General features: G+C 46.5%; 1 protein-coding gene across 2 annotated transcripts in view; it reads right to left on the bottom strand.

The window, feature by feature from the left end:
• Positions 1–22,063: 22,063 nt before the first annotated feature.
• HMG20A (high mobility group 20A) overlaps positions 22,064–26,748 on the bottom strand; it is a 77,083-nt gene continuing 72,398 nt past the window's right edge. For both annotated transcript variants that reach the window (XM_010817060.4, NM_001075637.1), the window contains 1 exon segment: positions 22,064–24,521. The gene's annotated coding sequence lies outside the window, so the exon portion shown is untranslated.

Genomic DNA, 26,748 nt, shown 5'->3' with positions numbered 1-26,748 from the left:
AAAATAAGAGTAAGAAGTCCTGCCATGGTCTGAGTTCTTCCACTATGACTCTACAATGATTTTTCAAAAATGGATAATTTCTCCAAAACTTCTCGTCTGGGGCATGCCCTGCTTTGCTGGTGCCAAGGCACACACAAGGCCTGGCCCATCCAGCCCGAGCTTGGCCACTCCACCTCTTACTGACTCCAGTGTGAATTCCTGGAGACAGGACCTTGGAGATGCAGACTGATGTCCAGCTGAGGGGTCCAGGAGCCTGGATTTAGACATGACATCATCACTCAGCAATCATGCACATTCCAATCGATCAGCCGCTGAATCTCTGTGACCTTTGGATTCCTTATCTGAATACCAGACTCTAATAGCTACATTGTGGGGCTGGACAGGAGGGAAAATGAAATGAGGAATGCAAGGGCCTAGCGCAGGATCTTGGGCACCGTGCATGCTCAGGGAGTACCCTTAGATTTCTGCAGTTCTAGTCAGAACGCTGGTGGCTCAGATGGTAAAGAATCTGCCTGTAATGCCAGAGGCCTAGGTTAGATCCCTGAGTCGGGAAGATCCCCTAGAGAAGAGAATGGCTACCCACTCCATTGTTCTTGCCTGGAGAATCATGGACAGAGGAGCGTGGTGGGCCACAGTCCTTGGGGTTGCAGAGTTGGACATGGCTGAGCAACTAACACACGCACTCAGAAGCAGACCTTGGCTGTGATGGAGCAGAACGTGGAAACCAACTGCGCTAGAGCGGGTAGGATGGCAGGGCCTGCCTGTGAGCCAGGGTCTTTCCCACACCTGACCTCACCAGATGGCTCAGCCTTAACTCCTGGCCTAAGACCGGCCTTCAGTCCCTGGGCCTGCCTCTCTCTCCTCCAGGCCACACGGAAGGGATTAGTCAGGAAGTGTGCACAATGGGCTTATTGTTATTACGGTTATAGCTTTGGATCTGGAGAATTCCAGGGGTGGGGCGAGAGTGCTGAGGGTTACTCAAGATGTTAGGGTAGATTTTTTCCGAGGGACGCAGAGTGGGAGGTGAGCTTTGAGTGGGCTGTCCGAAGGGAAGCCCTCCCTAACCTTCCCCTCCTCCGTTCTCCTGACCTATGCCCCCTCCACCTGCGTGACCCCACACCCCCCCAACCTTCCTCCACATTTCCCCTGCCTTTGCCCACCCCTGGGCCTTCACACCCTCTGTCTGTTGGAGGATTGCCCAACAGAAAATACACTCTGCCTGTAACCACCCCGAACAGGAAGTGTCTGGGAATTTGTGTCCCCCAAGTATTGGCCATGTAGAAGTATCAATACCCTAGCTCTCTTTGCCCCTGACTGGGACAACGCTGAGGTTGTCTCATGGGAATGGGCCAAAGTCACCCTCTGTGCAACTTCCGCTAAATTGATAGTCTCGGTCGGCTTCTTTCTCTTTGCTTCCCTGTCCCACTTCCCTATTCCTCTGCTCTGCGTATCTCCTCGAGAACTTCCTGCTAAATCACTTTCACAAAGATCCATCACTCAGTAGGCCTCGGGGGAACACAGGCCCAGGCCCAGTGGAGGAGGAATCTGGGAGAGGTCTGTCACATGTATGACTGGCTTCTGGGAGTTGTGTGTGATGTGTGTGTTCAGCTCACCTCTGTCCTTGCAGAGGGGCCTCACTGGCCTGTCCCCTCTGTAGCCCTGGAGAGGATGGAGGTGCTGACTAAACCTTCTGCTGGCAGAGAGTAGGCACTTAACGTACACCCTTTGGGGTCAAGGTTGGGATTTTCGGTCACTTCCTTTTTCAGCAGAGCAGGTCTGTGAGGATCTGGGAGCCCCCGCTTGTGGCATGGAGCCGAGCACACCCATTCCACAGGTGTGAGGCCAGCCTTAGGGAGGTGGGCCGGGCACGGGGAACTCCGTCTTTTGGAGGTCCTTCTCAAATCCTTGGCTCCTGTCCCAGAACTCCCACTTTGTGGGGAAGAAAGGGATAAATTGTGTTCTAGGTGCCCAGCAACCAAAGGCAAAGTGGCTGAGTGGAGGTCATGAATAGTGCGAACAGGGAATCAAGAGGGCAGGCGCATGCCTGGAGCCTGAGCCGAGCGCTGAGACAATAAACACAGTTGCGACAGAGAAGGACACTCCCCACACCAACACACACCACACAAAGGCCTACGGGAGGGGAGCCTGCTGGCAGTGAGGGCAGAGGCAGGGCAGAGCAGTTAGAGGCTGCCCAATAAAGCCACCCTCTGAACAAAAGCGAGATCCTTGATGTTCTGAATCCTCACCAGCACCCCAACAGAGAGGGTTGGGCAGGATGGCCTGGGAGGTGGGTAGGTAGGGTTTCTAGACATAAGACACAGCTAAATCTGAATCTCAGAGAGACAAGATAGTTTTCGTATAAGCTTGTCCTCAACATTGCATAGGATGTACTTACACTAAAAAGTTATTCGTTGTTCATTTGAGATTTAAATTTAACTGGGTGTCCTGTATTCATTAAGCAATATTTTCCCCCTGAAATCTAGCAACCCTAGTGGGGAACATCAAGGTTGAAGAACCAGGATGTTTCTCCCAGCAGCCGGCCAGTTCTGGGGGACAGGTGCACTGGCTTTGAATTTCAGAAGGGCTGTCCTGGGAGAGAGTCAGAATCAGAAGATGGAAACAATTGTCGTCTGAAATAGCATTTGTATGGCTTGTTCTAGAAGAGACTAAGTGGCTGAGAGAAGACACAGTGCTGGTTACAGATCTGGTACCTGCTCCCATGAAACCTCGAGCCTCTGTGCCTTGGTCTCCCTGTAAGAAATAAAAACTTAAAGTGGTCCATTTTCAAGGACAGCTAGCCCAGAGTGACAGCTTGCTGATATAATAGCCATTAGGGTACTTGCATGGGAAAATTCCAGACAAAAGGAGAATGGAATGCCTAGGATTTTGGCACGGACTCATTCTATTGGTGAATTCAAAACATAAGAATGGGAAGAAGTGTGCAGGGAGAATAGTAAATCCAGGTGACATTCAAGAAGATTGTTAACCCTTTGTTCTCAGCCAATGAGGAGCTGGGGGAGGGACTTGCATGCCGACTGAAGAACCCATTGTAAGGGACTCTGGGTGTGCCTGCCCACAAGACACCCCATTTGCAACACTGTCCTTAAAGCCTTGCTTCCCGCTGCACCTCATGCCTCTAAGTCCATTCTCTGGGTTTGGGTCGGGGAGTTTTATTTTCCACATCCCCATCTGTGTTCTCCGTGGACGTGCCTTCTATCCCAATCAGCCTGGCAGACCACATCAGCCTCTTTTTGTCCTTAATCCTTTTTTCTTCAGCATGACTGCTCTGAGTTGGATGCAGAAGCCACTATGTCTCCCTGGTTGGCCCGCCTGTGGATGAGGGAGTCGAGACGGTGAAGTGGAGCCTTGAGACCATGCCCACAGGACTCACCAGGCTGCCCAGAAACGGCCCTGCCAGGCTCTTGCTCCATCTAGCCCTGCATCTGGTACTGGGTAGCCCTGGGCCCCTGCCTGGAGGAGAGATGCTTCTGAATGGTCACTGGTTTCAGGCTTCAGCTCCAGTGGAGGCTGAGGCCCTTCACCTCTGTCCTGGACACCTCTGCCAGCTTAGCCTTCTTGAAGAGGGCAAAGCCTAAGAATAGATGCCCAATTCAGGCCTTGCTGGACAGAACGTGCAGCCATCTGGAGCCCAGGCCCAGGGCTAGAAGGATACTTGTGGGCCATTCACACCTACCCCTCCCCACTATGCACAGGGGAACCAAGGCCCTGAAAGTGAAAGGCGTTTGTCCAAGGTCAGTGCAGGACTCCAGGCCAAGCAGGGCTCACAGCCCCTGCTCAGTGCTCAGCAAGCTGCCACACATGACCCAAGTCTTGGCATCAACCCACATATACTGGGCTATGAACACGTACACCCCCAGTAACCCGAGACATGTCCCAGTCTCTGTGGCTTCATTGTCCCCACACACACATGAGCAAAGGAGGCTCCCAGAACTGCAGATATGTGCCTGAAGCTGGGCAGTGGCAGGGCAGTGTTCAGCCCCAGGCCCTCACCTGCAAGGGGCTCCCCAGGTGGCGCCAGTGGTAAAGAACCCATCTGCTAATGCAGGAGATATAAGAGATGCAGGTTCAATCCCTGGGTTGGGAAGATCCCCTGGAGTAGGTCATGGCAACCCACTCCAGTATTCTTGCCTGGAGAATCCCCATGGACAGAGGAGCCTGGTGGGCTACGGTCCATAGAGTCACAATTCGTCAGACACGACTGAAGCAACTTAGTACGCACTCTCCCCACCTGCAAATTGGCTGTTCCCTCCATCCTCTGCTCTGTTTGTCTGTTCACCGAGCTCTCTTCTGCCGCTTTTCCCAGGGCCTCCCTGGTTTCTCCTTAGAAACCCTTCTTTCACCTTTGCCCCTCTTAGGTCCTCCCCCACTGCGCCTCCCTGCAGACCCACCTTCCACCCCAGCACTCCTGGCATTTGCACAGATCTCTCGAGTTTACAAAGCCCGCCCCAGGGTATTATGTCACGCTGGTGGCCCCAGCTGAGACTCCAGACCCAGGGAGCACCTGTGCCTCTCAGGCAATTACCCCGGAGAGGCCAGAAGGAGCCCCCATGTGCACAGGGTTCCCGGTAAAATGTCCGGCTGTTCCCCAGCAAATGGAAACAGGCTCTGAGCCAACTCGGCTGCGGTGGGAAGGATCCTGGGAATGCAGGCTTCTGAGGCTGCAGCTCAGGGCCTCTCTCTGCTTGCGAGCATCATCCCCACTTCTCAGCCCCTGCACAGGGAACTGAAGAATGCCCTGCTCATCACCACCCCGGGAGCTGCAGACTGGGAGTCCAGCTGCCGGTCCTCATGCCTCCCCGTCCCACATTCCCGTGAGGCCAGACAGGCAGCCCTTGACTGCTCCTTGTCCCCACCTCCGCACACATCTATCTGTGCCAGCTCCAAGGGGCCCCGGCCAAGGACTCCTGACTGGCACGGCAGAAATGAGGTCCTCTTAGTAAGTCTTTCCTTGTCAAGCTTTCTCTAATTCTCCAGGGACCCCTGGGCCCAGAGCAGAGGGGCTTTTCACCAAGTTCTGGCTCACAGACTGCCCTGGACTTTGAGTCAAAAGACCTAAAGTGAAGTACCGGCTCTGCTGCTTTTGAGCTGTAATTTGGCAGGGCTGCCAGGTACAGCTGCGCAGGTTGTATAGTGCCTGGTGATTCACAGCGGGGTTCAGAGACGAGGCAGCAGGTGCATCACCTGGGAGCTTGTTAGAAACAGAAGCTGGGGCCGCCCCTCAGAGTGACGGGATCAAGATCTGTTTTCACAAGATCCCCGGGTGATTCAAACATTGAAGTCTGAGAATCACTGATGGATAACGCTCCTGGAAAACACCGCGCACACAGGCTGTGGAGTGAGTGACAGCCCTGGAGCCCTGCGACATGCTGGCTGGGCTCGGGCAAACCTTCTCTGGGTCTCATTTCCTGGTCTGCCAAATGGAGCCTAAAAACACCTCTGTCTCAGAGTTGTTGTGTAACTCAATAGAATGAGGACAGAGCCTTAAGGGGGCTGGTCCCCAAGGCGGGGGCTCGTGTGGGCACCCCTGCCTCTCCTGGGAGGTGAGCTTGGGAATGCTCACCACAATGAGGGCTTTTAGGAAAAATGTGATTTTTAGGTTGAGGAGTTAGAAAGGATTTTTGAGACTCCTCTGCTCAAGCAGATACCCAATGATCGCTCAGCAATTTTACAGATGATTAAACCGAGGAAAGAGAGGTGAAACAGCAAAACCTGATGGTCAGTGGCTGAGCTGAGATTGGAGCCTGGGGCCTTTTTCATTTTGCTGCTGCATAAGCCCAGGCAGTCTCCTAAAGTTGTTCTTGCAATCTATCCGTCTCTGCCTGTCCTCAGCACCTCATGGAGATAAACTGGAGGGAGCTGGATACAATTTGCATCTTTTAAATAGAGAATACCTAAGCAAATAAAATGGATAGCTCTGTATCACACTTAGACAGGGGAATGTCAGGATAGGTGAGACCATGCAAGGAGGGTTTCAGCACCCATGTTCTAGCCACTTGTAATGTTGCAGGGCAGTGCGCTGGGCCCTGTGGCACACGACGAACAAGACACCTCACTAGTCCTCACCTTTCACTCAGTCTGGAAAGGACACGTGACACAAGCATCAGGAAAACTAGCAGTCAGTATGAGGCCTTGGGTGCCAAGTCTACCAACTTTCCGTGTTATTAGAGGAGTTTTGAGAAGGATGAGACATCATTGGGTGGAGCAGACATGGAAGACTCTAGAAGATGCTGGACTGGAAAGGCCTGAAGGCAGAGGATTAGATGGAAAGGAACAGAGAGCAGTAAGTGCAAAGGTGCACATTTGCAAGGTGTATTTAAAGGACGGGGGGTGGCTTGATTCATCTCAGTCTGTTCCGGCTGCTACAGCCAAATACTGGAGACTGGGTGGCTTATAGAAGTTTATTCTCAAGGCTGGGAAGCCCAAGATTAAGGAAAGGATAGGTTCAGTGGCTGGTGAGGGCCTACTTCCTGTTCATAGATGGTGTCTTCTTGCTGTGTCCTCACACAGTGAAGAGGCAAGAGAACTCTGGCTCTCTAGGACCCCTTTTATAAGAACACTGACCCTATCCTTGAGGACTCCTCCTTCACACCTAATCATCTCCCAGTGGCCTTACTTTCAAATATCATCACGTTGGGGGTTGGGATTTCAATATATAACAAGCATTCAGATCATAGCAAGAAGTCAGCAAACTTTTTCTGCAGAAGGGTATTTCTGATCTAGGGGCAGGATAAAAGATGGGGCTGAAAAGTCTGGGTGGGGGATGGTACTCACATGATGCTGGGCACGAAATACCAGGTTAAAGAATCTGGTGTTTTTCCAAACCTGTGTCAGAGGTAGGAAAGCATAATATTCAGACCTCCTGAAACTGGATCCCTCTTCCAAGACACCTTCTTCCTGGACAAGTGACTCCCAAGATCCCAGGAAGAGGACCCATAATTATGCCTTTCACTGAAAGCGGTGGGACCAAGTGAGGGAGGAAAGGTTTGGGGGATAAAACTGAGAGTCTGAGATACCTAAGAATCCTCTAAGTGGTTCAGTTAAATCACTGAGGTTATTGAATATTTGACTCTGGAGCTCAGAGCTGAAGATGGAGATAGTATTTGCATTCTGGGAAGAAGCAAGCCCATCTGGGAAAGGAACGTTGGGAGAGAAGAGATCACAGCTTAGGACAGAGCGCTGAGGTGGTTCTATTCTGCAGATCAGCTGAGGACCAGGAGAGCCTGTAGAGGCAGGAAGAAAACAGCAGACTGTGATGCCCAGAAGCCAGGAGGAGAGGGTGACTGAAGAGGGGAGTGGCATCTGTGTCCAGTGCTACTGAGAGCTTGGGAGGACAAGACAAGAAAGTGTTTGGGGACCTGGTGACGTGGGGGTCTCTGATGACCTCACAAGAGCCGATCAGTGAGGAGGTGGGCGTAGGAGTCAGAGAGAACGGAGGTGACGCAAACCATTCTTTGGGAACGTTCTCACCTTTGCAAAACAGCGGAAATTAAGCATTAGTCATAGGGAAGTATGAGGGATGGAACTAAATCCACACACTTTCTGTGAGTGCCCACTCTGTCCTAGGCACAGTGCCAGGCACAGGGATACAAAGGTGGGAAGAGACAGGCCCAAATAACCACACTCCAATATGATCAGCATCCAAATAAAGCGCATACAGCAAGCGGTATTGGCAAGAGGAATGTTGGACCCACAGATTCTGTGTCTGGGGATCAGAAAAAGCATCGCAGAGTGGGCTCTAGCTGACCTGATCCTTACAGATGAGGAAGATGGAGGAAGAAAAGGTTTGCCAAGCTGCGGGAAAATTTTCAAAGGGACAGAGTTCAGAAAAAACAGGGAGAGTTTGGGGACCAACAAGTGGCCGGATCTGGCCTGATGGGGGTGGTGATGGTGGATCACAGGGAGTGGCAGGGAATGCCTTAGAAAAATAAGCTGGCCATGACAGAATAGGCCTCCACATCTTGCTAAAGAGACTGAAGTCCGTAAAAAGGAAAAATGGGAGGAAAAATACATTGGTTCATCTGCTGTGTGCCAGGCACAGAGCTACAACCTTATACGTTTTCAACATGGATTTTGCAATATAAGACAGACCAAATCCTGGTTTGCAAGGTATAGTGACCTTGCATCCTTTAACCCAGCAAGTCTCAGTTTCACATGTAACAGGTCAAGGATAATGCTTATCATATGGAATTATTGCAAGGCTTAAATGAGATAATAAAATAAAAGCCACTACCAAAATGATAATTTACAATAGAGTGATATTGGCAAGATTAGACTTGCATTTTAGAAAGGTTGTTCTTGCAGTGGTGGGCAGGACAGAAGAAGGTCTGCTGGGGAGGGGACAGATGGGCGGCAGGAGGGACTAAGGCCAGTGAAGAGCTACTGTAGAATTATTAATAATTAATCAAGAAGAAAAACAAAACAATGAGCTATTGAGGGAGCTCAGAAGAGAGCCGAACGCTGAGTACCTTACAGAAACTTGGCCTGGGGATGGTGAGAAGGACCACTTCATAGGAGGTTCCATGGCTGAATGAGGGGGGTTCCTGTGAATGAAGGGATGCAGGGGGACAGTGAGGGAGCAAGGTAAAGAATGAGGAAGAGGGATGGAGAATGACAGGCTTTTCTAGCTTGAGTGGGCGGTGGAGTTCTTAACTGAGTTGGCAGATGCAGGAGAAAATGTGGGTTTGGGGAGACTATTTAATTTTGGACAAATTGAGTTTGAAGATTCTACAGAATGCCAGATGGAGAAGGCCTGAGGGAGCTGGAAATAGAGATCAGGAACTCCAGCAAGGAGGGGCCTGGAGATTCAGATCTGAGCCGTTGACATGCAGGGGGGAAAGCCTGGCTCCTGGAGAGAGAGGACCAAGGTCCAGATGGCATCTAAGCAGTAGCGATTTTGGAAGGTCCCTAAGAACCCAGTTTTTAGATCAGGTGGGAATAATTTAAGACATAGCTCATACAGAACGTTGGTTTGTTCAAAACTACAGGTGCTTCAGTTATTTTGATCTAGACCCAGAGACTCAGAGCTAGAAGGGACCACCTCATCTTTTGTTTATTCACACCTTTTAGGGCCAGGCAATGTGAATGAATAAAAGGAGACAGAAGAAATCTGCTGCCTGAGAGTAGACTGCCCACTAGGAGAGGTAGAAGGAAGAATGGAATCAGAAAGTCAGAGTAGCACAGTGAAGACCCAGTCCTATCCGCAGGCTTCACCATGAACCGCCCTGGGTTTTAGTGGAGAGATGGTCTGGAGATGTTGCAAGGTGATATAGAAGTGGCTTGGTTGGGAATAACAGAATGGGGGTCTTTGTGGTACCCCTCCCCCCAAATGTTCATCCACTTTGGAATTGTGGTATGTCGACAGCTGATTAAAGTCCCCATTTTACAGATGAGAAAACGGAGTCTCCAAGCGATTCAAGAGACCAATGCTAAAGGGTGGCTGCAGTGGGTGTGAACCCAGGTTTCCTGGCTCCATCCAGGTCATGTATGGCCACCTGAGCTGAGGGAAGGTGGGAAACAGGACCAGAGGTGCCTGGGGACTGAGACCCACAAGGTGGGGATGGGGAGAGAGGCACACCACTTCAAGTTCAAGCTGCTAGTTTTGCAGAGTGTAAAATTACTGCCCAAGTCCCAGAGAATAAACAGAGTTAACACCCCATTAAATACAATGGACTTTCAACGTGAGCTTGAGACGTGCCCAGATTGAAACTAGCTGAGCAGGAGCTGGCCCGTGAGTAAAATGTATCACAGGCATTGCCTTAACATTTCCAAAACAGAAAAACCCAGTGTGGGGAGAAGAAAGCGCCAGCAGCAGCTCTGCAGGCTTGGGGCTGAGAATCCGGTAATGAAGTCTTTCTGGAAGGTAAGAAAGGGCTGTGTGCTGCATGCTATTTTTAAACCTGCTGGAGCAGCACGTGTATCCTGCCCCGCGCACTTTCTCCAGCAGAGGAGGGGCCCCAGGGAATGCAGCCAGGAATTTAGATGCTATTTATTGTATTTCCTTTTATCAGTCAAATGATTTTCCTATTTCCCACATAGATAAAGATCTTCTGCTTACCGCTCCAGCTTGTTGACCTTGTCAGGACTGCTGTGCAGTCTGGAAATTGGTCCCAGAGAGAAGGGCATTGTTGTGAGGGGTTTGTTTGGTGGTTGGGTTTTTCTTCTCCCAACAGGGAGGAGATCCGTTTACCAAAAAAAAAAAAATTAAAAACCTGCCAAAATACAATAAGTGATTGTTTTGTGCCTTTTTGCAAAACTTCAAAGTTGTCCAAGCAGTGCCACTTGCCAGCCTCCCTCTGACCCCCACCTGAGTATCTCCACCCTATCTTTCACCATCACACACACACACACACACACACACACACACACACACACTGCAGCAGTTTCTCCACCCTATCTTTCACCATCACTCACACACACACACACACACACACTGCAGCAGCAAGCCTGACCACACACACACACACACACACACACACACACACACACACAAGCAGCAAGCCTGACCACACACACACACACACACACACACACACACACACTGCAGCAGCAAGCCTGACCACACACACACACACACACACACACACACACACACACACACACACACACACACACACACACACTGCAGCAGCAAGCCTGACCCTGGGCCGCTGCTGAGCCGCTGTCTTGGCAAGCGGTGGAGCAGAGGGGGCGGCAGCTCGCTCTTAGCTTGTAAGCTGAGCCAGTCTCTCTGAGGTGCCAGCCCCTAGGAGATGCCAGCATGCCTGAGTGGGAGCAGTAACAACTTCCCCTCGGCTGGCAACCTCGGAGCCAGCAAGGCCTCCAGAAGCCGCATTCTCAGGCGAGGGAGTGGCCGCAGGGCTGCTCTGCAGCGGGGAGGTCTCCTCCTAGGCCGGCCGCCCTCTTGATCTGGCCTGGCCCAGGCCTGCCGGCCAGGTTCGGGGACCGGAGCCGGCCCGGCTGTTCCTCACCTTCTCAGGGATGGGACCAGCGGATGCTGCTGGAGCCTCGAGTTTTATTATTATAAATCCTCTCCATTTTCGGCTCTTTCTTAACCCCCAAACGTAAAGAGGGCCAGCTCGACGGAGGGAGTGCAGCCCCTCGCAGACCCAGCGTTTGGACGGCGAGGAGCTGCCGGCGGCCTCCTCACCCGCCAGGGTCCGCGGTGGATTCTGACCGCCGCCCGCTTTCCGGAGGCCCTGGGTTCTTCTCCACCGTCGTGGTGCTTCCGGGCCGGGACAGCAGAGGGCGCTGGCTCTCCTGACAGCACATGTGTCACTGCGGCTCCCGCATCTGGAACCCGGTTCCACCACTCTCTTACGAAATTCTGCTGGCCCGGGATCTGTCTGTGAGACGCGCTGGCACCGAGTGAGCATGCACACACATCCAGAACTCCACTTTCTCATTAGCGCTATTTCTCCCTCAAGAGCACTTGTGGAATGCGGGGAATTTGTCTTGCCAAGGCGGCCAGCGCCTCTGAATCTGGGGCTTGGTCAGGCCTGGGTGGAATGTTCCGAGGGACCACCTCTGGTCTGAAGCCTTTGCCCTGCCCTCCCACGTGGGGTGAAAAAGAAAACAGAGGAGCGGGGACCACCCAGATCTTTCCCCTGAGGGGAAGAAAGCAAAAAATGTTTGGCCTTGACCTTCCACGCCTCCCTCCCAAAGAGAGCAAGTGCCCACATTTCCAGGTTCTTGAGAAACAAGATGTAATTCTAAGAAAGCATCTTCCTAAATTACAAGCGATTGGAAATGCCAATGCGGTATGCAACATGGAGTCCGGAAAGGAGACACTGGACAGAGGAGGGAAGGGCTGGAGCCAGGAAAGGGACCTGGTTTCTATTCGAAGACGGCTCCCTAGACTTCCGAAAGCTGCATGCATTTAAATGTCCACATTTCCCCTGCAGAAGCCAGTAATCTGTACTTCTCTTGGCCAAACAGCACATCAGTCTAATACGGTGTGGGAGAAATATGTTACTTTCTTTTTATGAACCGAATGTTAACACCACCGAGAATCAATATTTATATCCAGGAACACAATGACCTGGCTTGTTTTGTGCTGCTGTAGTTTTAAGAAAGGGTCGTTTGGAAGCAGCTGAGAGGATCCCCCCACCCCCACCCTCTTCCTGCCCAGAAAGGCCGACCTACTAAGGCAAAGCAGCTAGGGGCTCAGGCATCTAAAGGTTTTCAGCCTCTGTTCCTTCCCTTCCTGCCCCTGCTGCCCTCTGTCTCTTGGGAATTGCAAGAGGAAGCCAGAACGCAGCAAGTGGGGCAGGAATCTGCAGTGAGCTCCAGGACGTGAGGTAGCATCCTGTCTGCTGTGGGGACAGTCAGTGAGGGCCCCAGTGAGGGGGAAGAGGGTCAGGCTCACGTCCTGGCGCTTCCTACTGCATAGCAGTGTAGGAGAGGATCCAGCTTAACATAAATTCTTAGACAGGAGATTTCTGGGGGTTCGGGGTGAGATGATACATTCTTTCATACTGGTAATATTTTTTTTTTTTTGGCTAGGCAGTTACCCTCATCTGAGACAGCTATTGTGATGGAGATGGAAGCCAAGTCTCCCCTCCTCAAAATGCTGTCTATTCTTCCAGAGGCTTTTGGGAAACTGCATTGAGACCCTTAGGCTGGTTTTCTCCTTGGTGCTGGTTTTATTTTACTGCCTTTTAGAAGCTTCTGGGCCTGCAGCCTGCTCCTTGCAGGTAAAATCCTTACCTAATTATAAAAACAAAACCAACCAAACAAAGCCTTTCCCCCTTTCCCAGAAGATTTAAATTTGCCTGCATCAGAGCATCTAAGATTATGAGAGTCCTCTTCATCTCGTGGACTGAATTGGAGAGCAGTTCCTCGTTTGGCAGAGCAAGCAGCCCTATTTCATTTTCACATTAGATGCTGAAGGTTACCACTTTTAACAATAGCACTTGTCTCTCTCATTAAATGCCTGGAGCTCATTATGGTATAACCTGCAGAAAAGTCTTTACTGCTTTAATAGGCATGATCTTTAGAAAAGATCCTTTGGCTTATGTATAAGATCAAGACATGATTAATCTTGGCCCCATTTAGCTATGGGTCAGGTTTTCAAGCTACAGTGAAGCTCCTTCTTTCCATGATCACAATTTATAATTTTCTGTAATCTATAGCCCTTTCTCCCGTGTTGTTAGCATGTTTAGTTGCTGCAGTTCACTTGGTCTGTCCTGTTTTCATCCTGTTCTAAGAAATGAGTAAATATCCCAATCATATTTGCTATAAAATCAGCCACGATAAACAAATGTTATTTCACGGTAAGCACTCGGATGTTTAGCATCTTCTTTACAGACGCAAGCTTCCCTGATAGCTCAGCTGGTAAAGAATCCGCCTGCAATGCAGGAGACCCTGGTTCAGTTTTGCTGGTGAAGGGATAGGCTACTCAGTCCAGTATTCTTGGGCTTCCCTTGTGGCTCAGCTGGTAAAGAATCTGCCTGCAATGAGGGAGACCTGAGTTGGAGACCTGGGTTCGATCCCTGGGTTGGGAAAATCCCCTGGAGAAGGGACCTGCTACCCACTCCAGTATTCTGGCCTGGAGAATTCCAAGGACTGTATAGTCCATGGGGTCACAAAGAGTCGGACACGACTGAGTGACTTTCACTTCATTTTACAGATGCAAAGCTCCCCTTGCAGAAATCCCACACAAGAAACCTATGCAAGTTAAGTGATCAGACAACAAAGAATCTGCCTGTGATGCAGGAGACCCAGGTTCAATCTTTGGGTTGGGAAGATCCCTCTGAGAAGGGAATGGCTACCCACTCCAGCATTCTTGCCTGGAACATTCCATGGGCAGAGGAGCCTGGTGGGCACAGTCCATGAGGTCTCAAAGAGTGGGACAAAACTGAGTGACTAACACTTTCTGAGTTTACAGATACAAAGCTCCTCCTGCAGAAATCCCATGCAAAAAACCTATGTAAGTTAAATGCTCTGAACATCTTTAAAGATACTGCCTGATTTAGGCCAACAGAAAAGTTGCAGCTGGGTCCAGATGCTATTTCTGGTTTCAAGGACAAGGACAAGAGAACAGTCAAAGTTGGTGATAGGGTCAAGGATCCAACAGTGACATTTTTAGCCAGGATGGTAGAGGTTGGCGGGATATGTTTGCCTGCAGAGCAGCACCAGGATCAGCGAGGAAAAGGTTAACACAAAAAGCCTCCTTGGGGGTCTTTAGTAAGTATCACCCCAAGTCCAGACCTATCTTTTAAGCGTTAGAATTGTCAGTATAGATGCTTACTTAACACCTACTCTCTTGCATCTCAAATGAAGATGCCCACAAGGATATCTGACTTCTAGCCACTCCCACCTGCCCTTGTCTGCTCCTGCTCCAGGCCACCCTTCTCAAAAAGTGGTTTGAAGCCAGAGATCCATCTACAGCTGCTTTCTCTTCCTCCCTCCTCTCACCTCTAGCCCATCGCTCTTCCTGTTTAAATAGCTTTGTTCTACCCTCTTCTCCCCTCGGTCTTTTCTGCCTCAGCCTCTGTCGGAGCTCCTACCATCTCTCACAGCCACAGCTGCCCTCCCTATTCAGTGCTTGCTTTCTGCAACTCACTCTTTAGAGAGCAGCCAGGAGAATCGTCGAAAACCACATGCTGGATTGTATCATTTCCCTTTTTGAAGGCTTCAGTGGATTTCCCCTGCACTTCATACCCAAGATCCTTCCGTGGGTCAACAAGACCTCATGCGGTCTAGCTCCTCTCTTCCTCTTGCTACTCTTCCCCTGGTTCTCTCTGCCCCATTCCCTTGATTCTCAATCAGTGCCTCTAAAACACACAAAAGGCTGCCCATCATGTTTTCTTCCTGATTCTACCTATATCCTACTGGTTTTTCAAGTCTCATCTTAAGTGTCACTTCCTTGGAGAGGCCTTGGTCCCTCTTCCCTGCCCAGATGCTCTCGCGTCCCACCACTCTTCATGCATTTGATCCCAAATAGTAATAACCTATCTGTTTAGCTTTGTTTATCGCGTTTCTTCCAATAGACAGAAAGCTCCATGAAGGCAAGAACTGTGTCCATAAGGCTGTATTCCTCAAGTTTGCCACAGAGAGTAATCAATATCATTTTAACAAATGAATGAAACTCAACTGTAATAGGGACAACTGCTTAAGGGATTTATGTTTCCTTCCTGGTGAATCTGCCTGGTCAGATCACGTTACCCCCAAATTCCTCCTTGAGAGGATTCATCATTGTGGGTTGACAGAAACCAAGCCCAATTCCCAAATGTTTCTCCAATCTGCTCCTTTACTACCTCCAGTACAGGCTCTTCTTGCTTCTTGACCTGAGTTTTTTTTTTTTCTTTAGAATTTTATTTACTTATTTATTTTTTGCTGTGCTGAGTCTTCATTGCTGCTCAAGCTTTTTCTCTAGTTGCAGCGAGCAGGGGCTATTATTCTCTAGATGCCATACGTGGGCTTCTCACTGTGGAGGCTTCTCTGTGGCATGCAGGCTCTAGAGCACAGGCTCAATAGTTGTGGTGCACGGGCTTAGTTACTCCGCATCATGTGGGATCTTTCTGGATCAAGGATCAAACCCATGTCTTTTGCATTGGCAGGCGGATTCTCTACCATTGAGCTGCCAGGGAAGTCTTTGACCTGAGTTTTTTGACAGTCTCATAACCAGTCTGTCTTCATACTGTCTTGAATTCAGGAATCTGACTAGGACTCAGAACTGCAAGCATGGATGGGGAAAAAGATTACATCTTGATTTTCAGAAACCTCTAACTGGAAATTTGCACTTTCTTTGATTATAAATGTTGGCATAAGCCCCAGCAGTACTGGCAGGACCTATGACTTTGGTACCAACAGAATCACAGATATTTTTACATCACATTACTGCTGTTGCAAATGTTGAAATATCATTTATGATCAATACTACTTTAAAATTATGGTAGTTATTAGACCTGTTGCTAGATTATGTTATTTAATTCTTTAGTAGTAAACACAGACATTCCTGTTGACTTTTTCATATTAATATTATTTAATAATAATATTAATATTTTGATAGCTATTTTTCAATATAGTTATTTTCCTCTTGGTAAAGCTATGCATTTTATTTTCTGCACTTGAAAACATCATTTTGAGAAGGCTTCACAGACTTCACCAGACTGCGGAAAGTGTTCATGACAGAAAAAATGTTAAGAACCTCTGGTCTAGTTTTTCTTCATCTCATATCTCTACCATGCAAAAACAGCCTTAATGCCTTCCCCCTGGCTGCAACGTAAAAGCTAAATTCCTTCATATGGCACTCAAGGCCCATTTAGAGCCATATTCAAAAAAACCTTCCTATCTTCATTTTTTTAATCAATACTCTGGATACAACACATGTTCCCAACCTGCTGAATCACTGGAGTACACCAAAAATGCACGCGTATCTCCAGGTCTATTTTTAGCTTCTCTTAAAGAGCTATTTTTTTTAAAGGCCTACCTCAAAATGTTACCCTGGTAAAACCCTCTTTTGACCTCTCCCAAGCACAACCACTGAATCCTTCCTTTGTATTTTTAGGAACACTTTGCTTACAGTGATTTGATAATTTGGGCTTCCCTGGTAGCTCAGCTGGTAAAGAATCCTCCTGTAATGCAGGAGACCCTGGTTCTATTCCTGGGTCAGGAAGATCCCTTGGAGAAGGGATAGGCTACCCACTCCAGTATGCTTGGGCTTCCTCAGTGGCTCAGTCAGTAAAGAATCTGTCTGCAATGTGGGAGACCTGGGTTCGATCCCTGGCTTGGGAAGATACCCTGGAGGAGAGCATGGCAATCCATTCCAATATTTTTGCCTGGAGAATCCCCGTGGACAAAGGAGCCTGGTGGGCTGCAGTCCATAGGTCACAAAGAATCAGACACGACTGAGCAACTAAGCCCAGCACATTTGCTAATTTATCAGATCTTATGTTTCTTTTGTGTTACATTGTGAACTTCTTGAGGCAAGAGATGTCCTCAACTTTACACCCCAAACACATAGTAAGTACTTGCTTGAAAATGTTTGAATGAATGAATATATGTAAAATACTCATTCTCCCTAGGGATGAGTAAAATCCATAATGAACATGTTAGTCTGTCCTTCTAAACAAGAACTTCTTTTAAAAAAGCCTTTTATACTATATTACAGTATCAACAACATTGTGATAGTTTCAGGTGGACAGCAAAGGGACTCAGCCATACATATACATGTATCCATTCTCCCCCAAGCTCCCCTTCTATCCAGCCTGCCTCATAACATTGAGCAGAAGGAACTTCTTTTGATTCATGTAAGTCCACTTGAAAAATCCACCAGCCCAAGAAAAATAGTCACTGCCTGGACCCAGCTGCCTTTGGTTAATTTCTGTCCTTGAAGACAGCGGAAGCACCTCTAGCAGGAACCCATTTGCTGATTCCATAAACCTTTTGGCTGTATCACTGATGTCTTCTCATATTTCCCTTCTTTGACTGATGCCAAATATATTTTCATATAGTCTCCTTCAAGCAGACGCTTTCTATTACTTGCCCAGGATTTTCTAACCATCAGGTTATGGCATGATTTTCATATCCTAGAACATTCAGCTGCTTTATGCCAATCTTAAACAAATACAGATGGATGGTTTAAAAAATTCTTTTCCTAAGGAGCTTGAAAAATTAAAAAGGAGACCATTCCTTAATTTCATAGTTCAGCGAACAGCTTGAGTAACCAGATCTACGTGTGTGTGCACAGGCACCGAGGATAGAATGTTAGCAGCCCTGACCTGAAGTGGGAATCCCACGGAACCATAGACTTTTAAGAGCTGAAAGGAATCTTTTTAACTAATAGCAGAGAGATGTGTCTTGCCCAGGGGTTGATCTGGTGGCTGAATCTCAAATTTAGCAACTCCAAACACAGAATTCTGACTCTTTTCCTCCACAACGCTTCACCCCTAACTGTACGCCATCTCAGACAGTGGCACCTGTCTACTAACCGGTTGCTCAAACCCTTCAGAAGTCATTCTCCACATGAAGCCCCTCAGCAACTTCTGTTCATTATACTTCCAAAATACATTTGGAATTCATCAGCAGGCCCCACCGCCTCCATGCTAGGCTAAGCTGCTGTCACCTGGGTCCCTGGGCCAACCTTCTAACCGACCTTTTTGATTCCTCTCTTGCCTCCTCATAATTCCCTTCATAGCAGCCAGAGTGCTGCTATTTTTTAAAATATTCTGCTATTCTATTCTTTAAAAACAGAAACCAGATCTTGTCACTTACTTTCATCGAACACTTCATGCTATACTTATGATACAATTTAAATTTTTATCACATTTTACAAGGTATTATTTGTATGCTATATAATCTCATTATTGCTTACCAACTTCAAAGCCCCTATACCTCTCCGTCTCCTGTCAGTCTCATAAAATATCTCTAAGATAGTATGGCTACAGTGGAATGTGGAGTCAGAATGATCTGGGTATAAATCCTTTCTTCGCCTCTTCCCAGTTGTAACACCTGCAAGTTGCTTAGCAGCTTTGAGCCTTAATTTACTTACCTGGAAAATGGTATAATAGTCCTACTCTATAAAGTTGTGGTTCAAATTAAATGTGTGTGTGTGCTTGGTCGTGTCTAATTCCTTGCGACCCCAAAGAATGAATTAAATGATATATATATATATAAAATTTATATAAAAACTAGCTTGACTTATAGTAAGTGTCTAATTCTTCTTCCCTCTTGAGTCTTTCATAAATTATAATAGCTAAATTTAGGTGTCTGTTCTATGACAGGTACTAAATATCTTACATGGATTAATCCACATGAAAACTGTACACTATAGAGACTTCCTTGGTGTCCAGTGGTTAAGAATACATCTTCCAAGGCAGGGGATGCAGGTTTCGATCCCTGGTCAGGAAACTAAGACTCTGCCTGCTGTAGGGCAACTAAGCCCCCACCTTTCAACTAGAGAGCCTGCACACTCTAAAGCCTGTGCTCTGTAGCAAGAGAAGCCTGTGCACGCGCTACTAGGGAAAACCCATGCACCACAGTGAAGAGCCATGTGCTTCAGTGGAGGTCCAGCGCAGCCAATAAAAAACAAAACCAAACCAACAAAGCCAAACAACCCCACCCCCACACTGTACACAATGGAAACTATAAATATCCCTGTGTTACAGACTGAGCCGCAGACTGGTTTAAGCAACTCACCTTAGGTCACACAAGCAGAAAAATGGAGCCCAAACTCCAACCCAGCAGTTCAATCTGATTTTAGAGGTAGTGAAACAATCATTGACTATCTTTATTGTGACCCCACAGTACGAAATACATTTCACATTGTAACCCATCACATGTGTCTGCTCTAAAGTGGAAACAAGTTTCACAAAATAATATTTACTCTTACTAGGCTTCCCTTGTGGCTTAGAGGTTAAAAGTGTCTGCCTGCAATGCGGGAGACCTGGGTTCGATCCCTGGGTCGGGAAGGTCCCCTGGAGAAGGAAATGGCAACCCACTCCAGTATTCTTGCCTGGAGAATCCCATGGAGGGAGGAGCCTGGTGGGCTACAGTCCACGGGGTTGCAAAGAGTCGGACACGACTGAGTGACTTCACTTTCATATGCAGTGCATTCTTCAATTTAATGAAAAAAGGTTTTGATCATCTTATTGATTTAATGACCTGTTAATGAGTCAAAAGCATACTTTGAAGAAGTATTGTCTAAATTACAATAATCCAACTACTTTCACCTTTCAGCTACCTCAACTGCTGCTAGAAAACTTTGATGGTTAACAGTATAGACTTTATATTTCATTTACATTTCAGAGAAAGCCCTTATTAGTTAAGATGCTGATCCCACAAGACTTAATTTCCCATTGCAAACTCTTGCAATTATGGAAAAATCAGCTCTTGTCAGGTGAGATTCAAGCAATACACTATCCAAAAAGTATTTACCACCATTAAAACTCTTAATTACAGGCTGCCCTGTGTTAGAACTATTTATGCAGATATCTGTTCTTCCCACTGGACTGTCATGCCAAGGGCAGAAATATATTTTATAAATACTTCTGTAGTTCCAAACAGTGAACTGACATGAAACGGAAAACAGAAATAAAGAACTGGCTCTGGTGTTCGAGACTCAGACAAAAGGCTACTTCTATATCCACTGTCTTATATATTCTTATCTAAACATCTAAGGCATTTTCTTCCCATCCCAGTAGTTCCAACTGGTTTACAAAAATCCTTCTATCTGGGCAATTTGCATTGACCCTGCTCTTAGTTTCCCATTGCCATCCTTATCTCACAGCTCCTCCTCCTTTCTGCATTTTTCTAGGCTAAAAGAACTGACATTTATGCTTCTGGCAGACGATCCTCCCTATGGACCACGTTCCCCCAGCACTAAACTGAAATGGTTTCTGGGTAAGAGGAAGTACATTAACATTTTTACTTGATCTTTTAAATTCTCAATCCTCATCTTTTTTGTGAGCTAGGGTATGAACTAGTGTTTATTTGTATAGATATTTTAAAATATATTTTTAAGCACTGGCTATGTGTAAGCATGTAAATAAATAAAACAAAGACAAGGTCCTTGACTTGGAACCCTCAGTTGCAAGGCAGGAAATTTAGAGGGCAGGAAGTAGCTATGAGCTTTTCTGCCAAGCAATACTTCAATCTCCCCACCCGTAGGGAAAGATTATCCTGTTGTTGTTTTAATCCAGCAGATGCTGAACAGTTAGAGAAAGGGAACAAACAACTAGAGGAAACACTGCCACCTGTTTATGCTGACTTTTACCAGACAAGACTGGCCACCAGCTGTTGAGAGGTAAGGGATGAACTAAGGTGGCAAGAGGAAAATGCTAACTCTGGTTGAATTTGGTTGTCAGCTTTTTGGCTGTTTAAGTTGGGGGAAGTACCAAGGAAGTACATGGTCATTCACGATGGCCAAGAGGCAAAGACAGGATAATACATCTTGCTCACTAGCAGAGCAGGGCTGGCCTTAGAGTCTGGGCTGGCCTATGCATACATACAGTCACATATGAGTCATGTAACTAACTCAGTTGCCTGCTTGGTATTTATTTTCTCCTTCCTTACTGACTAAAACCTGTATATTATTGGAGGCAGTAATGTCCGAGGAAAGGTGATAATCCTTGGCCTCCCATAGCCAGCTGTTGTCACATGACTGCATTCTGGAAGCGTTGTGTGGTTTCTAGGAAGACTCTTTAAAGGGTGCTGACTCAGCTGAGTTTGCCCATTTTGTCCTTGGCCTTTTTCTTCCTTTAAGCTGCCAGGAATTTCAAATGATGGCTGATGGTCAAGTGGCTGTTTTTGACAATGAAGTGACCTTGAGAAAGGAACCTTCTTGTGGTGCAGACAGGAGCCCCTATACTGGTCTTGGATTGCCTACATTTGGAATACTTTTCAGTGAAACAGATGTGTCTTATTTAAGCTTTTGCTGATTTGAGTTTCTGTTAAACATAGTCAAGTCTGACCCTGAGTTGCCTCAATAATTCCTGGCATTCATTTAAGATTCTTTATAGCCTCCAAAGTACAGTCAATTCATCACCCAATTCTATCTTTCTGACAAGTGTAAGAGAGCTGAGGCATGTCAGATGAGGAAACTGGGAACAAAGCAAGTCTCGCCCAATGCCACATAACTAGCTTACTCAGAGGGCAGCAGGCTTTGGAAGCCAGGAGAGCTCACCCTTAGAATTTAAAAAGCATGCTGAAGTAGGCGACAAATTTCCTTTAAGACAGATTTTGACTAATGAAGTAGTGTTACTTTTGAAGGCAAGTATTTAAGGAAAATTTCTCTCTTTAGTCAAAAGGAAGACTGTCTTTAGGCCTCCTATCAAGGGGGCTGAAGTCACTGACTTTAAGAACATGAGACTTCTTTCAAGTTGCCTCCAGAATACTACTGCTACATTAGAATGAATTATAGTTCACTGTATTCTTATAGCATACATTAGGAGAACTGAACCCTCAAACAGGCTAAGACACATTTTGAATAAGCAATTAATAAAATGAATGTTACCATTTTAAAAGTGTAACAGACAATGATTAATGTAGAGTTGACAAAGTCTTTAAGATAAGAAGGCAATGCAGGTAAAACTGAATCGAGTAGATTCAACATAGAAAAGTTTTTAATGAGGCAAACATCAAGCAAGCATATCGACTTCTTTAAAAAACAAAGAAAATCTAAAAGTTTAATTACAAAAACACTTGTACAGAAAACTTGGCATTTCAACAGTTTCAAACACACGTATACATTTTTTTCCTAAAATTTCATTCTGTCAGAATCTGTCTCATTTTCCTCAGCTGCTCTTTGTGTTTTAATAAAAAGAAAGAAATCTGTAACACTGAATAGGCAACAACTTATTTCTTGAGAAGAACATATTAGTGCAATAATATCTACAAGTTTACTGGGAAATGTGAATTCGGTATTGTGTTAGCCTCTGAGCTCACTTACTACCTTCCTGGCTGGGCACAGAGGAGAGAGCAGGTAAGACAGACCTGCTTCCCGGAACCTTCTTGTTTTGTGGCAGTTGAATTCCAGCCACCAGTGAGTCAGGTGTAGCTGCTGGAGGGGCCAGCATGTCAGACGCAGGTTGCTATTTTGTGAAAATGCTTTCAAACTGCCAGCTTTCTTGAGATCTCATGCATTCCCGATTACGGATGTCTCTCAAGTCAGTGTCAGGTATCTATCCAGACGAAGGAGAAGGATGAGCTCTGGCCCTATTACAGCGTTCCCTGGTGCACAGCACTGCTAATAATGCTGTGCAAAACTAACACAAAGGCGAGACAGAGAGAAATATGAGGAGGAAGAAAGGAGACAAAGTATTTGGCAGAAGGCAGACACAAACTCCAGAACTGGCTTGGCTGTCCTCCTGCCACAGACAGTGCATTCCAGCTTGGACTGAGCAGGCAGGGTGTCTGAGAGAAGAGCTAGGAATGGCCAGTGAGAGTAGGAAAACACAGAAGAGCAGGTGAGTTGGCAGGTTTATAGAGATAATGATGGGCTCTTATTCTCAAAGACGGCCAGGGTGGTATATGTATGGGCTTCAGTACATGAAAATTTGATGTGTGTTCATGTAAGAACTTTTAACAAGGTTGTTTTTTTGCTGTTGTTTTGTTTCCTTTGGGTTAAGAAAGAAATCAGGGGAGGAGATGCTGAGAAGACAGGAGGGTTGCAGCAACATGATGGGGGTGTCTGGCTTGCACCCTGGCCTGTGAGCATACTGTGAGGGGGCCACACTTCCACCTGCCCTTGGTGGCATGGTGCCTGGACAGTGGGCTCAGTGTGCCCTGCTTTGGTTCCAAAGATCTCAGCTGCAACCGCCAGCCTTGTGCTCCACAGCATCAACACATAACACAACAAAACCAAACCCTGAGATGAAAATCAGAAACCTCTCTTCCCTTTTGCTGTGTATTTTTTTTTTCAATCACAAGAAGGGAGAGGGAAGGAAAGCCTGTCCCTTTGATACAGACTCTGCAGTTATGATTAGAGAAGAAAGACAAAGGATGGAGAATTCCTCTGTGTTCTCCTCTGTCAGCTGGCAGTATTCTGATGACATTTCCGCCATCCATATCCATAACTCGGTACACCTCAAGCACACAGGGATTTCCCCTGTTTTCACTTATAAGAAACTTTAGGATCTTTCTCCTACCAAGTGAGAAACTACTTTTCTTGTTCTTTCCTGTTTACCAGTGACCTTTCTCTCAGCAAAAATATTGCACAAGTCACTGCCAACAGATGGGAACAGAAGAGCCTTGCTGGGGCCGGGACGCAGGGTACGTGCAGGAGCAGTGCTTAGAAAACAGCAGGCAGTACCAAGGGGGGAGGAAAGAGTGCTCTCCTTCAGGGCAGCAATCACAAAGCCTCCACTACAAGGGCTGGCACCCACTGAGCGCTGTGTGGGGTATGAGACACAGCCTCGCTCCACAGGACACTGTCAACAAGAAGCTCCTTTCTTTGGAGTCACAGCAGGACAATGATGGGAGAAGATTGGGCCTGTCCAATGAGAGAAACTCTCCTTCAGAGCCCTGCTGAGCAACAAAGCCCAGAGGTCAGAAAATGGAGACATCTAACTTGGTGGGGTGAAGAAAATATAAAAAAATTAACCCCCAAAAGCATTAAAAAAGAAGTGACAGCTAGGTAGGAAAACCACTGATAAAAACCACAGAGCCAGTGATAAGACAGTCCAATCTGAATGAAGCAGAACAATGAGAAGGCTTCCTTTCTGCTGCAGAAGGTGCCTGTCTCAGGGGTGTCTAGTCAGCAGAATATACGCAGACCCACTTGAACAGAAGTATAGATGATAGGAGACTGAAGACTTGTACATGGTCAAAGCTTCACAAGGACAATTCCATAGGAAGTTCACATACATGTTCCTTTTGCTGCTCCCTCACATGGCTTCCTGGGGTGAAGGCATGTACCTCATAACTGACGGTTCTTTCACAAGCAGAATAATCTGTACGCCTTCTCTGCCTCCACTCAACTCAAATTTCCACGGATGGCTTCTCATTCTGAACAAGTGAAACCACTTACAGAACATCCTGGAGCTCTAAGACCTGTAGAACTGGGAGAAAAAAAACAAATGAAAAAAGATACCAAAAAGGTAAGCACAGATCAGAAAGGGTTCAGACTTTGAAAATACTGCGATGCTCTATCTTCAAAAGGGTTAAGGTGAGTAGCAGGGTGTATGTAAACCAAGGAGCTCATAAAACTGCCAGCAGCCAACCTCACTAAGGCATTTTAGACATTTCAACGACAAACGTGGCCCCGCTCCAGTTCAGCCACAATGGGGAGGTTGGAAAATTGCCAGCCAAACACAGAAAACCAAGTATCAGGGACAAATTCGATGATGAAAAATGAGTACTTTGGTCCTGGTCAATCAAACCAACTTTCTTCAAGTATAAATCTAAGGCTCCCTGCATGTGTAGGGAAGTACTGTGTGCATAAGATGAATAAATCCTTACATGAATAAAAATGCAATAACATAAAAAAGTTGTTTTCTTTCCAGTCCTCAAATAGGTAACTATTTATCATTTGGTTCAACTGAAATCAAGCAACATATGGCTTTTGATATATACAGTAGTCACCTCTCCATGTGAAATCACCCCCATGGCTTCCTCCCAGCTCCACTTTTTCTAAGTATAAGTTAGCCACAAAGAAAGAAGACAACTGGAGTAATTCTTCCATTGTATATCTATAAAAAATAATTATAAAATGGCTGAACAAAAATTTACATTATAATTGCTGGATTGTAATTTTTTCTTAATTACCCCCCATTTATCTTACTGCTTTCATTCTAAGATTTTCAGTGCTCTCCCTTGACACCCATCCCTACCCCCTTGTATCAATGTTCTAGAAACTCAATTGCATTTAGATACATGTGTTCTAGTTCTAGAATCTGCACTTGCCTACTTAGGTATTTTTAGGCAAGACATCTCACCTCTCTGGGACTCAGTTTCTTTGTATGTACAATGATGGGATTTCTAAAGACCTCTTCCAGCTCTAACATGCTGCTCTAAAAACCATAGACCATTCGCTTCCTTTCACTTGCTGGCTCCTGACAAAGGAAGAAAACTTTGCCAAGCCCATGTCAGAGTAATTAATTGCACCATGAATGCTGGGGACATCAGGCCTAGTTGTCTGTACATATTTGTATAATGAAGCCAAGCTAGAATTAATCATAGTCTTTATAACTGTTTCATTTGACAGTTTCAGAGGGTGTGGAGAGCTAACCATTCTTAGTTATGTTTACATGGCTAGATTGTAAAAATCTGTAGTAACAAAACCGTTCACATTTTCAGCTACTCTTTCTTTTAAGGGCAAAGTATTTGTAGGTTAAAATCAAGGATAATGATAATGTTCTAGGTTTTCAAAGACACCTCAGAAAGCAGATATGACAGTTTATATCCTTAAGATGGGTAAAGCTTTAGAAAAGTCTTACTGGCCAAATGCTCAAAACGGAAAACCATTTTTGGCTCAAAACTCACAACAACTGCCCTTTACCTATGTGAGGAGACAGCACGTTATCAGTTACCGTGTTCTTCCACAGTCCTCCACACTGTTTCTCCCAGCTCTTTCTTTTCAAGCCTACCAGAGTGCTAATTGAAAACACTGTGTGAAAATGCGAAGGGTGATGAGCTCCTGAAAATCCCAGGCCTAGATTTACAAGCTGTTTCCTTCATAAACAGCAGCAGTAATGCCATTTCTTTATTCTGTAGGGAGTCCAGTCATCTCTTAGAAGTATGGTCTGTTCCATCTGGCTACTCACTAGAAGGACAGTAATCCTTTCCCCCATCAGAGCACGACTCGGATAAAGTATGATGAATTGCCCTGTACCGTTACTATTGGAGCCCGTGGCCAAGAAGGATAGAAACGACTGCCTTTGTCTCTGCAGGCAGACACGACCTCATTAGATAAAGAATTATAGGCGTTATTTATTCTTGCACATGTTGCTCAAGGTCAAGACCATGTTAGAATATGAACATGTATATGAGTATGCTCATTTACCTGTAGGACAAATAAAGATATAAACCCATGACCAGCCTTGCTAAGAAGTGTATCCTGCCATCCACTCGTGTTTTAGGATCCATATATGGCCATTCACTGTATGGTCCAACCCTAAGATTTCCACATAGTTCATATGTCTGCAGGGATGGAACAATTTAATTGACAGACCAAAGGGCTGTCAATTGTGGAATGAAAAACTAAAGGGTACTCCATCTCTAGGAATCTGAGTGAAAGAATACCAGTTCCATTTAAGAAATGATACTGATGACTGACCATTAGTACCA

The sequence above is a fragment of the Bos taurus genome, chromosome 21 (genome assembly GCF_002263795.3).
Source record: "Bos taurus isolate L1 Dominette 01449 registration number 42190680 breed Hereford chromosome 21, ARS-UCD2.0, whole genome shotgun sequence".
NCBI lineage: Eukaryota > Metazoa > Chordata > Mammalia > Artiodactyla > Bovidae > Bos > Bos taurus.
This window is presented reverse-complemented; position numbering and strand designations above follow the sequence as displayed.